This window comes from Leucoraja erinacea, chromosome 7 (assembly GCF_028641065.1).
Source record: "Leucoraja erinacea ecotype New England chromosome 7, Leri_hhj_1, whole genome shotgun sequence".
Lineage (NCBI taxonomy): Eukaryota > Metazoa > Chordata > Chondrichthyes > Rajiformes > Rajidae > Leucoraja > Leucoraja erinaceus.
In genome coordinates, this window is record NC_073383.1 from 63698777 (window position 1) to 63713008 (window position 14232).

The following is a 14232-nucleotide window of genomic DNA, read 5'->3' on the forward strand; positions in this document are numbered from 1 at the left end:
TTTAAGGCTATTGACTATCTCTATATATGCAATCAACATGGGAAAAATAATAATTTCAGTAATGGGGTTAAAGGAAACTAATATTAAAAATATAATTAATTAATCTTCTTTAAATAGATCACCTTTATAATCTAATATTTTTGTTTAATTTCTTAATATTCAATAGTTGATTCATGTTTTACTGAAAAGATTGGAAGAATTCTTAGGAATTTCCATTTTAATTTGCATTAATTAAGTCACAGAACTGTTTAGGTCAGCATTCCTGATACATGCTCAGCCATATTTTGTGTTAAAGAGAAATATTGTCCTTTTTGGTCTCGTGCCTTAACTGCACACAGCGGGTTTCAATTTAAATTGCCATTCCATGCCAACTAGTCTTAACTGAAGGTGTGGCTGATAAAAAATTTTCCCACTGCCTCTGTCTTGTGAGGAGGATAGGGTGCTGATATTCAGTACATTATAAGAATGGAATACCTCGTGGAGGTACAGGTCTACCTTCGGTTTTCCTGCACCCTTGGTTCCAGAGCATTTCTGTATTATCTGTTTTGCTGGACCAACAGAGGTCATGACCCCTGAGAGAAGTTCAACGGTACCAGAACAGTCCACCTAGGTTTCCCAGGGGCTCAGGTACCAGCCCACAAAGTCGGCCTCGGGAGCTAGCTGTGGGAACAGATTTGCCGGCACCGGCCGGGTTGGAATTCCAGAGCCCCAGCTGCGGGGGGTAAATTCGACCTGCCAATTAGCGCAGAACTCCCAATGAGGTAGAGTTTGGCTGCCTCACCTGGCCCAGGCACCATATTTTCGGGGGGGACCTCCGGGGGGGGATTTCACGTATGCTCTCGTAATTCTGTCCGAATTAAATGAGGGACCGGACCACCAGTTGCCGGAAAATCGGTGGTAAACCTGTACCAGAATCTATCTTGCTGTATCTTGCTGCTTAAAGCACATGGCATTGGGGGTTCAGTATTGATGTGGATAGAGAACTGGTTGGCAAACAGGAAGCAAAGAGTAGGAGTAAACGGGTCCTTTTCACAATGGCGGGCAGTGACTAGTGGGGTACCGCAAGGCTCAGTGCTGGGACCCCATCTATACAATATATATTAATGATCTGGATGAGGGAATTGAAGGCAATATCTCCAAGTTTGCAGATGACACTAAGCTGGGGGGCAGTGTTAGCTGTGAGGAGGATGCTAGGAGACTGCAAGGTGACTTGGATAGGCTGGGTGAGTGGGCAAATATTTAGCAGATGCAGTATAATGTGGATAAATGTGAGGTTATCCATTTTGGTGGCAAAAACAGGAAAGCAGACTATTATCTAAATGGTGGCCGATTAGGAAAAGGGGAGATGCAGCGAGACCTGGGTGTCATGGTACACCAGTCATTGAAAGTAGGCATGCAGGTGCAGCAGGCAGTGAAGAAAGCGAATGGTATGTTAGCTTTCATAGCAAAAGGATTTGAGTATAGGAGCAGGGAGGTTCTACTGCAGTTGTGCAGGGTCTTGGTGAGACCACACCTGGAGTATTGCGTACAGTTTTGGTCTCGAAATCTGAGGAAGGACATTATTGCCATAGAGGGAGTGCAGAGAAGGTTCACCAGACTGATTCCTGGGATGTCAGGACTGTCTTATGAAGAAAGACTTGGTTTATACTCTCTAGAATTTAGGAGATTGAGAGAGGATCTTATAGAAACTTTCAAAATTCTTAAGGGGTTGGACAGGAAGATTGTTCCCGATGTTGGGGAAGTCCAGGACAAGGGGTCACAGCTTAAGGATAAGGGGGAAATCCTTTAAAACCGAGATGAAAAAAACTTTTTTCACACAGAGAGTGGTGAATCGCTGGAACTCTATGCCACAGAGGGTAGTTGAGGCAAGTTCATTGGCTATATTTAAGAGGTAGTTAGATGTGGCCCTTGTGGCTAAAGGGATCAGAGGGTATGGAGAGAAGGCAGGTACGGGATACTGAGTTGGATGATCAGCCATGATCATATTGAATGGCGGTGCAGGCTCGAAGGGCCGAATGGTCTACTCCTGCACCTAATTTCTATGTTTCTATGTTTCTATGTATGACACTTCGGCTTCAGGAAAACTCAGGGAAAAGATCAAGAAAAGGCTTTGAGCCGTTCCTGCCATTGAAAAATCTTTAGAAATGTTGTTGTTGAAAATCCAAGTGTTTTAGTACTGACTTAAATGAAATCAGCCACAATGGTTATGATAATGCATTTTCCTATTGAATTTCATGCATAATAAAGTATGGTAATGCTTAAAATCACACCCAGCATTTGTGAGCTGTAATAGATGCCCATTTTAAACCCTTTCTTGTGCTTTGAATATTTTTTCCTTTTCTCAAATTACTGTAGTGTCACAGCTGAGAGGACTATATTTTCCATTTCTTATAAATAGCCACAAGAAATGTATTAATTATCCTCATGGAATTTAATGCGCCAAGTGCTTTAACCTTTCAGGTTTTAAACTCCTGCATAACAAGGCATATCCATGGTAGCAAATGTGATTTATGACACGAATGTTTAATTTGTGTTGTTTAAGACATTACTGAGCTATCTGCATACATTTAAATTCACCCACAACCCTTTTTTACTGACTCCAGACAGTTATTTAATATTCAAGGATGATTTTGTCCACATACATTTTGGTTTGTGTCACCTCAGATTAAATTATTACCGTTTCCTTCCTTTGTAACAGGCCCTAGGCTGTTATTTACAAAAATCAATGAAACAGTAATGAAAATCCATTTTTCATACTATCAGCTGGGTCCTACCTTTATTTAGTTAGCTGCGTCTTCTTGAGCTATTCTTTATGTATAAATATCAAATCATAACAGAAAGGAGAGCTGTGTAAGAGTTAAATTTTAATGGGAAAGGAAATATTTCACCATTTCATTTAGACAAAGGACTTGTAATTAAGCTTTAGTTTAAGTAAGACCAAACAAATTTGCTGAAAATTACTCATTCAAGAAATAATTTTCCTTTCTCGGAATGAATACCTTGATGGGCAATACAGTGATCCTGATTTGCAGTGTGACCTTTGAAAACTCTCTCTGGCTTGATTAAAGATGTATTAAATTTGTTTAAATAAACCTTGTTGTAATGGCACATCATTTGTAAGAAGCTATTAGGGCCTGGAAATTGTACTGCTGTATTTGCATTAAAATGTGCCCTGCTAAAATTGAGGATCTCATTGAATGAGCTGCTATGCGATGGTGACACTTTCATAATTTCTCCGGTGACAAAAGAAGATGAAACTTTATGTTGAGCAGGATGAGGGAGGAGGGGGATAACTGCCTAGCAGCACTAGAGTTTTATCGCTCACTGTTGAGGGAGCATGCTGGCAGTTTTGTGTGTTCCTCTGACAGCTATCTCCTCAACAGTATTATATTTATTGTATTATTGGAGTGGTTTTGTTCAACATCTCTCGGTAAAATATATCTTTAGCATTTAGGACCCCCAGAACTCAGAAATATAATGTGGAAATAGTCTTTTTGAGCATTCATTTTATTTGCAAGATTATTATTACATAAAATTCCCATTATGCAACACTAGTGTAGTTTAGTTTAGAGATACAGCATGGAAACAGGCCCTTCAGCCCACTGAATCTGCACCAATTAGCAATTCCCTGCACATTAACACTATCCTACACATACTAGGGACAATTTACAGTTATACCAAGCCAATCAACCTACAAATTTGTACGTCTTTGGATTGTGGGAGGAAACCAAATATCTCGGAGAAAACCACGCATTCATGGGGAGAACGTACAAACTCCGTACAGACACCACCCATAGTCAGGATTGAACCCGGGTCTCTGGGGCTGTAAGCACTGTAAGTCAGCAACTCTACCGCTGCGCACTATAACCTGTAATTTTTTTCCCCGGCCAAAATTATTTTCCTACTGAGATTTTCCAGCGTCCCACCCGAGACAATATTTTCTTAATATATATGCAATGTTGTTGCATTCTTCTTCCACACAGTTGGCAACCTACTGAATGATCCACAAAAAGGCAGGTGGTGACATGAGTTCTGGGTACGTCTGTGGTGCAACCTATTTGTAATCCCTTACTCTTGAAAAGGAGATGATGAGCCGTTGACTTGAGCTGCTGCAGTCAATGTGGTAGTAACATGGGTTTTGACCATGCAATAATGAAGAAATGGTTGTACACACTTTAGTGTTCTCTAGATTACAGTAGTGAGCTGCCTTCTTAAAAGAATGCAGATCTTCTGGTGAAGGTACATCCGCTGTCTTGTTATGTAAAAAATGTTAAGATTTTGATCCAGGATGATTTATGACTTGGAAGAGAATCTTTAGGTGGTGCAAAGAGATCACCACCTAGATCTTTTGAACAGTGATCTGTTTAAATACCTGCATGTGCGTTCATGTTAGGCCATCAAAAAGTTTTCATAATGTTATAAGTGATGAGAGCAGAATTAGGTCATTCGGCCTCTCAAGTCTATTCTGTCATTCAATCATGGCTGATCTACAGTATCTCTCCCTCGTAACCTTATTTTCCTGCCTTTGTTCCATAACTCCTGACACCCGTACTAATGAAGAACCTTTCTACCTCTGCCTTAAAAAAATATCCATTGAATTGGCCTCCACGGCCTTCTGTGGCAAAGAATTCCACAGATTCACCATCCTTTTGGTGAGCATGATACTACTTTTCAGAGGGAGGTATACTATTGTTAAAGATTGTAGGTGGGAATAGCAATGGCTGTTTTAAGTACCAGTTTGGCTCAAGACCATTTATTGAGGTCAAACCTTAATTTATGGCCACTGAAATCAAATAAGAAAATAAGCAATCTGAGAATTTAGATGAGTTGATTGACACAAGGCTGAAAGATGGTCAACTTATGCCCATGTTTTCATTTTCTTTAGACTTTTGCCTTCTCAGTATTACAAAAGAAATATGATGATTTCCTAATATGATTCAGTGACTCAACTGAGACTTTGGATGTTTCAGTCTGATCCTTCGGTGAGCCATAGAGAATCTGATATTCATTTACAACCTTCAGACTCATGAGCAATGAAGTCACCAGTGGGTTACAACAATCTTCCACATGAACGGAAAAACACCTGGAACTCGCAGGTCACAGATGAGATCTTTTGCTTGTTACATTACACCACACGGAAAATATGACACCATGCCAAAGTTTTAGTGGATAATTTTAGTTTCAGTAATTGCAAATGGATTCACTCCAACTTCACAATGTACAAAATTAATCTTCTTCATAATTAAAGCCAAATTTCAACGCCTATCGTCTGCACATCAGTTGACAGTGCTTCATGATCATTTTACCTGGTATGACTTGATCTTGAAGGCATTTGATAGAATAAATAATGAGAAATGTTTTGTTGAAAAGATTAAAGGTATTTTGCCAAAATACAGGTTGGATAGGAATTGTTTTGAAAAGTATAACAATTTTAATACAATGTTCTTGAATGCACTGCCTGAAAGATGGGCATGAGGAGCGGTGATAATAAGTTGCAAAACAGTATTGGGCAAATGTCCTCCAGTCCATGCAATACTCTTGTGAATCTCCAGCATCATCACATCCTTCCCATCATGTGATGACCAGAACGGTGTACAATAGTTGCAACAATCTATTATGATCTATACATATGAAGTCAAGCAAGCCATATGCCTTCTTCACTGCTCTACATGTGTTGCCCCTTTCAGCAAATTATCAACTTGAACTGCACGTTCCTGTTGTTCACCAGTATTCCTCAGAGCTATGCCATTTACTGCATAGTTCCCACATTTATTTGACTTCCCAAAATGCATCACCTTGCCCTTGTGGGAATTAAATTCTAACTCCCAACATGTGCCCAAAATTTACCAATCACACCTCAAATGCTTAATTTTCTTGTAAATAAAACCTTCAAAATCCTTTGTCGTTCAAGGTTCACTAAACCTGCCATCTTTGCCTTTCACACTAATGGGAATATGTTGTCCCCTGAACGTTTACTGAGTCTATTTCAAAAGTCTTCCACTTGTCCGCTGCCATTTTACCCACACGTTTCTAATCCTAATTTTCGCTGGTTCCTCATTTGCGCGACTGAAATGTATTCTCCCAATTCAAGACCATTTCTTGAGGTCAAACCATATCCTTTCCATGGCTACCTTGAAACTTGCAGATTTATAGTTCCTATTCCCTAAGTGCTCCTTCATTGGCACTGGCACCATCTGCCTAATTTAATTTTCTAAGAAAGGTTGCGTACAGCCCATCTCTTGCACAACCATCTTCATAATTTATTTTACTTATAATTAATTTGGACATGCTTAACAAATTCCTCTAAGCCCCTAGCAATATGGCAATCCCATTTTTAATATTAGGAAAATTAAAATCCCCCGCTATTATAACCATATTGTTCTTGCATCTTGCTATGATCTTACATATCTCTTCATCTGATTTCTGTTGACTCCTTGATTGTCAATAGTATAGTCCCAGCAGAGTGAATCTCCTTATCTTATCCCATTGTTGTACACAGATAGCCATATTGGACTATCCTTCCAGGAGACACAAGGAACTGCAGATACTGGAATATTGTGTAGAGCACAAAGTGCTGGAGTAACTCAGTGGGTCAGGCAGCATTTCAGGATGCATTTCAGGAGGCCATGGATAGGCAATATTTCAGGACGGAACCCTTCTTCAGACACTCTTTCCAGGATGTGTAGGAAAGAACTGCAGATGCTTGTTTAAATCGAAGGTAAACACAAAAAGTTGGAGTAACTCACCGGGACAGGCAGCATTTCTGGAGAGAAGGAATGGGTGATGTGTCGGGTCAAGACCCTTCTTCAGATCCTTCCAGGATATCATATGTAACTACTGCAATTTATTCAGACCAAACTAAGTAGAAAATATAGAGCAGGGTGTTTTGTTTTCATTTTCTGTTACTTACCATGCAGCAAACTTTCAATTCCTACACTGATCAAGTTTATATCTGCATGCTTATATTTGTTGCCAATTGCATCAGCTGTTAAAGAAGCACAAAGAAAAAAAGGTGTTTAAAAAATGTATCAATAAGCAACAGAGTATGTTCTTTGCAGAATCTTTCTCCAATGTCCAAAAAGGTGCTTTGCAAATAGAATTTGTGGTGGACAGTGAGTACATGGCTGCCTAAACACCCCTGACCTTTGCCCTTTTAGAAACAGGCGATCAAACACATAAAATAATCCTGTACTTTATGCAAAGGACAGGATTCCTCGGTGGTTGTTCCACTGGGTCTTCCCCTTCCCCCTCAAACCATGTGACCCCAGCTCTTCCCCACCCACATAATAGTCCTCATACCCCCTTCCTGCCTGGTCACCCACCACCCCCCCACCAGACGTCGCCTCGGCCTCAGTCCCACTCACCTGCCTTCTTCTGGCCAACCCCATCCTTGCCGTGTTCATCATCCCCTCTGACCTCCCCCTCTCGGATATTGAATGGTCTGTCCTCAGCAGAGGCCTCACTTTTGTTCTCCTCCATCGCCACCTCAATGAGTTCTGCGTCCGCCAGGAATCATCACCCATTCCTTTCTCTCCAGAAATGCTGCCACCCCCCGGTGAGTTACTCCAACTTCTTGTGTTTACCTTCGATTTAAACAAGCATCTGCAGTTCTTTCCTACACATCCAGGAAACATCTGCTCCGCCTCAACTGGCCTCCTTCTTCCTGTCTCTCAAAGTGTTTTTCCCCCCCCCCCCCTCGCCACCCCCCCCCCCCCCCCTCCCCCCCCCCCCCCCCCCCCCCCCCCCCCCCCCCCCCCCCCCTTTAGACCAACCCCCCCCCCTGCCGGCAGGACCCCAACCCCCTCCCCCTCCCCCCTCCCTTGTCTCACTCGAACCCCCCCCCCCCCCCCCCCCCCCCTCCCCTCCACTCACTCTGCAACAACCCAGACTGGGTGTTCAAACCAGCCGATAAGGGAGGTGCCGTGGTAGTCTGGCGTGCGCTGATCTCAACAAGACTGAAGCCATGCGCCAACTCTCAGACACCTCCTCCTACATATCCTTGGACCATGACCCCACAGACGAGCACCAGGCCACTATCTCTAGCACTATCACTGACCATCACTTCTGGCTCCCTGCCCCTTCAAGCCTCCAACCTCATTGTTCCCCAGCCCTGCACGGCTTGATTTTACATTCTCCCCAAACGCCACAAACCTGACAGTCCTGGCAGACCGTGTGTTCAAGAAGGAACTTCAGATGCTGGAAGATTGAAGGTACACAAAATGGCTGGAGAAACTCAGCGGGTGCAGCAGCATCTATGGAGCGAAGAAAATAGGCGACGTTTTGGGTCGAAACCCTTCTTCAGACCCATTGTTTCTGCCTGTTTGTGTACCACCAAACTTATTTCCACATACCTCGACTCCATCCTATCCCCCCTGGTTAAATCCCTCCCTACCTATGTTCAAGGCACCTCACACACTCTTCGTCTACTCCATGACTTCCATTTTCGAGACCCCCATTCGCTCATCTTCACCATGGATGTCCAGTCACTCTACACCACCATCCCCCACCTCGAGAGTCTTAAAGCCCTCCCTTTCTTCCTCGACCGCAGAACCAACGAATCCCCGTCTACAGATACTCTCCTCCGCCTAGCGGAGCTGGTCCTTACCCTTAACAACTTTTTGTTTGACTCCTCACATTTCCTTCAAATACAAGGCATAGCTATAGGCACGCGCATGGGCCCCAGCTATGCCTGCCCCTTTGTAGGGTACGTCAAACAATCTTTGTTCGGGGCATACCTGGGCCCTATCCCCAAACTCTACCTCCGCTACATCGACGACTACTTTGGTGCTACCTTCTGCACCCACACACAACTCACTGACTTCATCTACTTCACCGCTAATTTCCGACATTACCCTCTCATTTTTAGACCTCACTATCTCCATCGCAGGTGATAGATTACTGACCGACATCCACTGTAAACACACTGACTCCCATGGCTATCTGGACTACACTTCCTCCCACCCTGCTTCCCGTAAGGACTCCAACCCCTACTTCCAATTCCTCCGCGTATGCCGCATCTGTACCAGGATGAGGTGTTCCATACCAGGGCATCGGAAATGTCCTCATTCTCCAGTGAATGGTGGTTCCCCTCTTCTACTTAGATGAGGCTCTACCAGGGCCTCTTCTATACCCTGCAACTCTGCTCTCACTCCCCATCCTCCCATCTCCTTCCCTGTCTGCTTTCCACAGAGACCACTCCCTCCGTAATTCCCTGGTCAATTTGTCCATTCCCACCTAAACCACCCTTCTCCTGGCACTTTCCCTTGCAACCGCAGGAAATGCTACACCTGTCGCTTTACCTGCCCCCTTGACTACATTCAAGGACCCAAGCATTCTTTCCAGGTACGGCAGAGGTTCACCTGCACCTCCTCCTGTAAATAGCTCATTCTAAGCTTCCCCCCCCCAGATAGTTTCAATCAATAAAATACTGAGTCAAGCACTTGCGCAATTAAACTTTATTTTGAAAAAACACAATAACAGTTCCCCACTACTATACCTAACCACCGCAAATTAGATCATTGTATCTGCTTGGCCAAGCCCTTCTAGCCTTGTGCAAGCAGAGACACTCAAAAAGGTCATACAGTCCCAAGCTTTCTTCCAGAAGATCGACACAGGACCTTGTGGGAGCTACCTTTTATAGGTATCTGAACTTTGAGGGGCTCTACCATATGGGGGTGGTCTCTTTCCTGCAACTCTTATCTGGGCTCTAGACAAGCTGGCACCATTCTGCAGCTTGTCTCATTTCTGCAGAAGGCGCATTTAAATTGACCAAATGGCCTAGCAGCCCAGTGGCCAGTGGGCCATCTTCTGGCCAGTGTCCTCTTCCTCTACCTTCGGGATCCCAAGTGTCTCTTTAACCTCTAGGGATCCACTGACTTCTTAAATCCCGTGGCCCTCCTCTTTGCCTCCTTCCTCCTCGGTATTACCTCACAGGGCAAGATCGGCTTCAATGACCTGTTTCCCCACAGTTGTAACATTGAGCAGGTCTAACTATTATTATCTAATATTATTATCTAGCGAGACCTGGGTGTCATGGTACACCAGTCATTGAAAGTAGGCATGCAGGTGCAGCAGGCAGTGAAGAAAGCGAATGGTATGTTAGCTTTCATAGCAAAAGGATTTGAGTGTAGGAGCAGGGAGGTTCTACTGCAGTTGTACAGGGTCTTGGTGAGATCACACCTGGAGTATTGCGTACAGTTTTGGTCTCCAAATCTGAGGAAGGACATTATTGCCATAGAGGAAGTGCAGAGAAGGTTCACCAGACTGATTCCTGGGATGTCAGGACTGTCTTATGAAGAAAGACTGGATAGACTTGGTTTATACTCTCTAGAATTTAGGAGATTGAGAGGGGATCTTATAGAAACTTACAAAATTCTTAAGGGGTTGGACAGGCTAGATGCAGGAAGATTGCTCCCGATGTTGGGGAAGTCCAGGACAAGGGGTCACAGCTTTAGGATAAGGGGGAAATCCTTTAAAACTGAGATGAGAAGAACTTTTTTCACACAGAGAGTGGTGAATCTCTGGAACTCTCTGCCACAGAGGGTAGTCGAGGCCAATTCATTGGCTATATTTAAGAGGGAGTTAGATGTGGCCCTTGTGGCTAAGGGGATCAGAGGGTATGGAGAGAAGGCAGGTATGGGATACCGAGTTGGATGATCAGCCATGATCATATTGAATGGCGGTGCAGGCTCGAAGGGCCGAATGTCCTACTCCTGCATCTAATTTCTATGTTTCTATGTTTTAACCGCTCTATAGCCTCTCCAACCAAACCGAGGGAAAGTCGGCTCTCAGAATGGCATGTCTACCATGCTTTAAATTCCTCCTCCTCCTTATCTTCCTTCGAAGTTACTTCCTGTTTCTCGATTTTTAGTGTGGGTCTCCGGAAGGATTTAGCTGCCGTCGAACCAGGTTGCATTGAAATGTGGACGTCTGTAGCCCGGGGATAATTTGCACCTACTGCGGGATCTAATTCTAAAGGTGGACTAGGCAGCTTCCTACTAGGCAGCTTTCTACAGGGAACCCATTCCATATCCATATCGTTGGGAATTTGCTCTGATCTTATAATGTTATCGATGTCAGGATCAGCCACTTCATAACCTCCTGCTGTATCACCCTCTGAAAAGCTGCTTGTTTTGCTACCTGAATTTCTAATCTTTAGGAAGGATTCTTTCACTTTCCCACTTGATTTCACAATTAATTTTGGCACCCACTTCTGAGGAACCTTCCTTCTAACTCCTTGATCCCCACACTATCCTCTGCTGGTGAAGCAATCATCGGAGCTAGAGAGTCCTTTCCCGATTTTCCTACTTTGGATTTGAATTTAGTGGGTGGAGACAAAGATACCACTGACTCCTCCTGAATGCCCTGTTTGCAAGCTGCACATGGTATCTCCGAACTAAGAACATGAGAGCGCTGAGAGGAATGTTGTGACTCTGTTCCGAAAAAGTCTGCCCACCCTTGTATAGAAACATAGAAACATAGAAATTAGGTGCAGGAGTAGGCCATTCGGCCCTTCGAGCCTGCACCGCCATTCAATATGATCATGGCTGATCATCAACTCAGTATCCCGTACCTGCCTTCTCTCCATACCCTCTGATCCCCTTGGCCACAAGGGCCACATCTAACTCCCTCATAAATATAGCCAATGAACTGGCCTCAACTACCCTCTGTGGCAGAGAGTTCCAGAGATTCACCACTCTCTGTGTGAAAAAAGTTCTCCTCATCTCAGTTTTAAAGGATTTCCCCCTTATCCTTAAGCTGTGACCCCTTTTCCTGGACTTCCCCAACATCGGGAACAATCTTCCTGCATCTAGCCTGTCCAATCCCCTTAAGAATTTTGTAAGTTTCTATAAGATCCCCTCTCAATCTCCTAAATTCTAGAGAGTATAAACCAAGTCTATCCAGTCTTTCTTCATAAGACAGTCCTGACATCCCAGGAATCAGTCTGGTGAACCTTCTCTGCACTCCCTCTATGGCAATGATGTCCTTCCTCAGATTTGGAGACCAAAACTGCACGCAATACTCCAGGTATATATTGGGCTTTTCTCCCTTCGAGATCCACGCTAACCGCAGCACTCTTACTAAATTTAATAAGTTTGATTTTAAACGGCACCTCCCCTTTGAGAACCATCTCAGCCATTTCTCTTTTAAAATCTAATGTTCTTTCCTCCTCATGCTCCTGCTGCTGGCTTCCACTATCTTCCTTTCCCGGTTCCGTGTCTAAAGAAGGACCAGTTCTCTCTTTTCCCATTCTATTCCTTAATTTGAACAGTGCCATTCTTAAAGTAAAAAGCAGAATGACTTCTTTATTTACTTTCCTTTCAGTGAAGAACATTCTCCATATTTCAATGAGCTCATTCCCTTCTTCACTGTTTCCATATCATCTAACAATTGTCTCTATGTAGGTTATTCCGGTAGGCGGCGCGGCTCTGGCCAGCAGCGGCCTCTGCAGCCTGTCCGCGTTTTTATTATTTTCTGTCTGTGTTTTTATGTAGTTTTGTTATTTTTGTTGTTGGGGTGTGTGTGTGGGGGGGCGGGGGTGGGGTGGGAGGGGGGGGGAAACTTTTTGAATCTCTCCCTGCACTGGAGACCCGACCTTTTCTCGTCGGGTCTCGGGTGTCGTTGAGGCCGCAACGAGGAGCGGCCTCCAACAGGAAGAGACCGGGGACTCAGGTGTCGACTCACCGTTGCCGTCGCGGAGCTGGCCGAGTCCGGAGGGGGTGGAGCGGTGGTGGAGCGCTGCTGCTGCCGCTGCTGCCGGAGAGTCGGAGGCTCCAACGACAGGTCTGTGGACGGCGGCACCAGGAGCCCACGGCTCCCTGGGGGGAGACCGCTTTCCGGGGCTTCTGCAACGGCGACCTCCCGCCCGAGTTGCGGGGTCGAAGAGCTCCTGGAGCGGGGCCTACATCACTGCCCCGCGCGGCTGGAATGGCCGCGGACTCTGCGAGCGCACGCCGGGGGCTCCAACATCAAGACCCGGTGTGCGACCTCGCACCACCCGGCGTGGCTTTAATGGCCGCGGGACAATCGCCATCGCCAGCCGGGGGCTATGACTTTGACTCTGACATCGGGGGGGAGAGAGTGCAGTGGAGAGATAAGTTTATTTGGCCTTCCATCACAGCTATGTGATGGATGTTTATGTTAAATGTAATTATGTTGTGTCTGGGGTCTATTTGTGTGTAATGTATGGCTGCAGAAACGGCATTTCGTTTGGACCTCCAGGGGTCCAAATGACAATTAAATTGACTCTTGACTATAGACTTTAGCCCACCTATCAGCCAAAGTTAATTCCTCAAAACTGTATTTAATTTTCCCGATAATTTTCTTAATCTCTCTGCTTCATGCGGAATTTTCTCACAAATTATTCTTATCGGACTATCAGGGTTATTTGATAGGTCCTTCTCTGATACATTCCCCATCCTCCTACACAATAGGCACAATATAGATAAGATTCAAAGCACTCACACCTCCTCAATACTGGCCCCTTCCTTTCAGACTCCAAGGCCACTGAAATCGCTCCCACACAATAACAAACGTCTAGCAGATTCACACCTTCTCACACAATTGGTCCTTCAATCTTTCCCAACCGTTATTCAATAACTCCACTCAATCGCACTACTCAATTTTTCGACTTAATCGCTATTATTTAATCGCGCTCTCAACTTTCTTATCAGCTCGATCACAATTACTTCATTCAACTCTCAGCCTTCAAACAAAGAATCTCCGGTTTCCCAAACTAAGGCACCGGCTCTTAATATTTAAATCTTAGCGTCAATCTCTCCCAAGCAGCAATCTCTTCTGCTCAGAACACTTTAAGTTCACACAAACAAATAAATCCGAACCACGCAAGTAAAACTATAATCAAACAAGAAGTTATTCCCCCAATTACAAGTAAACCAAGATACACCCCAATATAAACTACAAACATCCACTTACTATGATGATGAATCACGCTCTAATAAATCCTCCTCGTGGTGTACTCGGTCAATGGAACGACTCCTCCCCCGACACAGCGATCGAAAGAATACGAATCCTGATTAAACCACCACAAATCAGATTCAAGCAATACTACAATCCCAATTTAAACAAATACAAATATTCAATTTAAATGCACTTATACTTCAATTTTACTTCGGAGTCACGTGAGTGACTACGTGAAGAACCCACCCAGCGCGCAGGCGCGGCATTACGTCAGCAGCGCAACAGCGGCAGCAGCTGGAGCCAGGCTCTCCA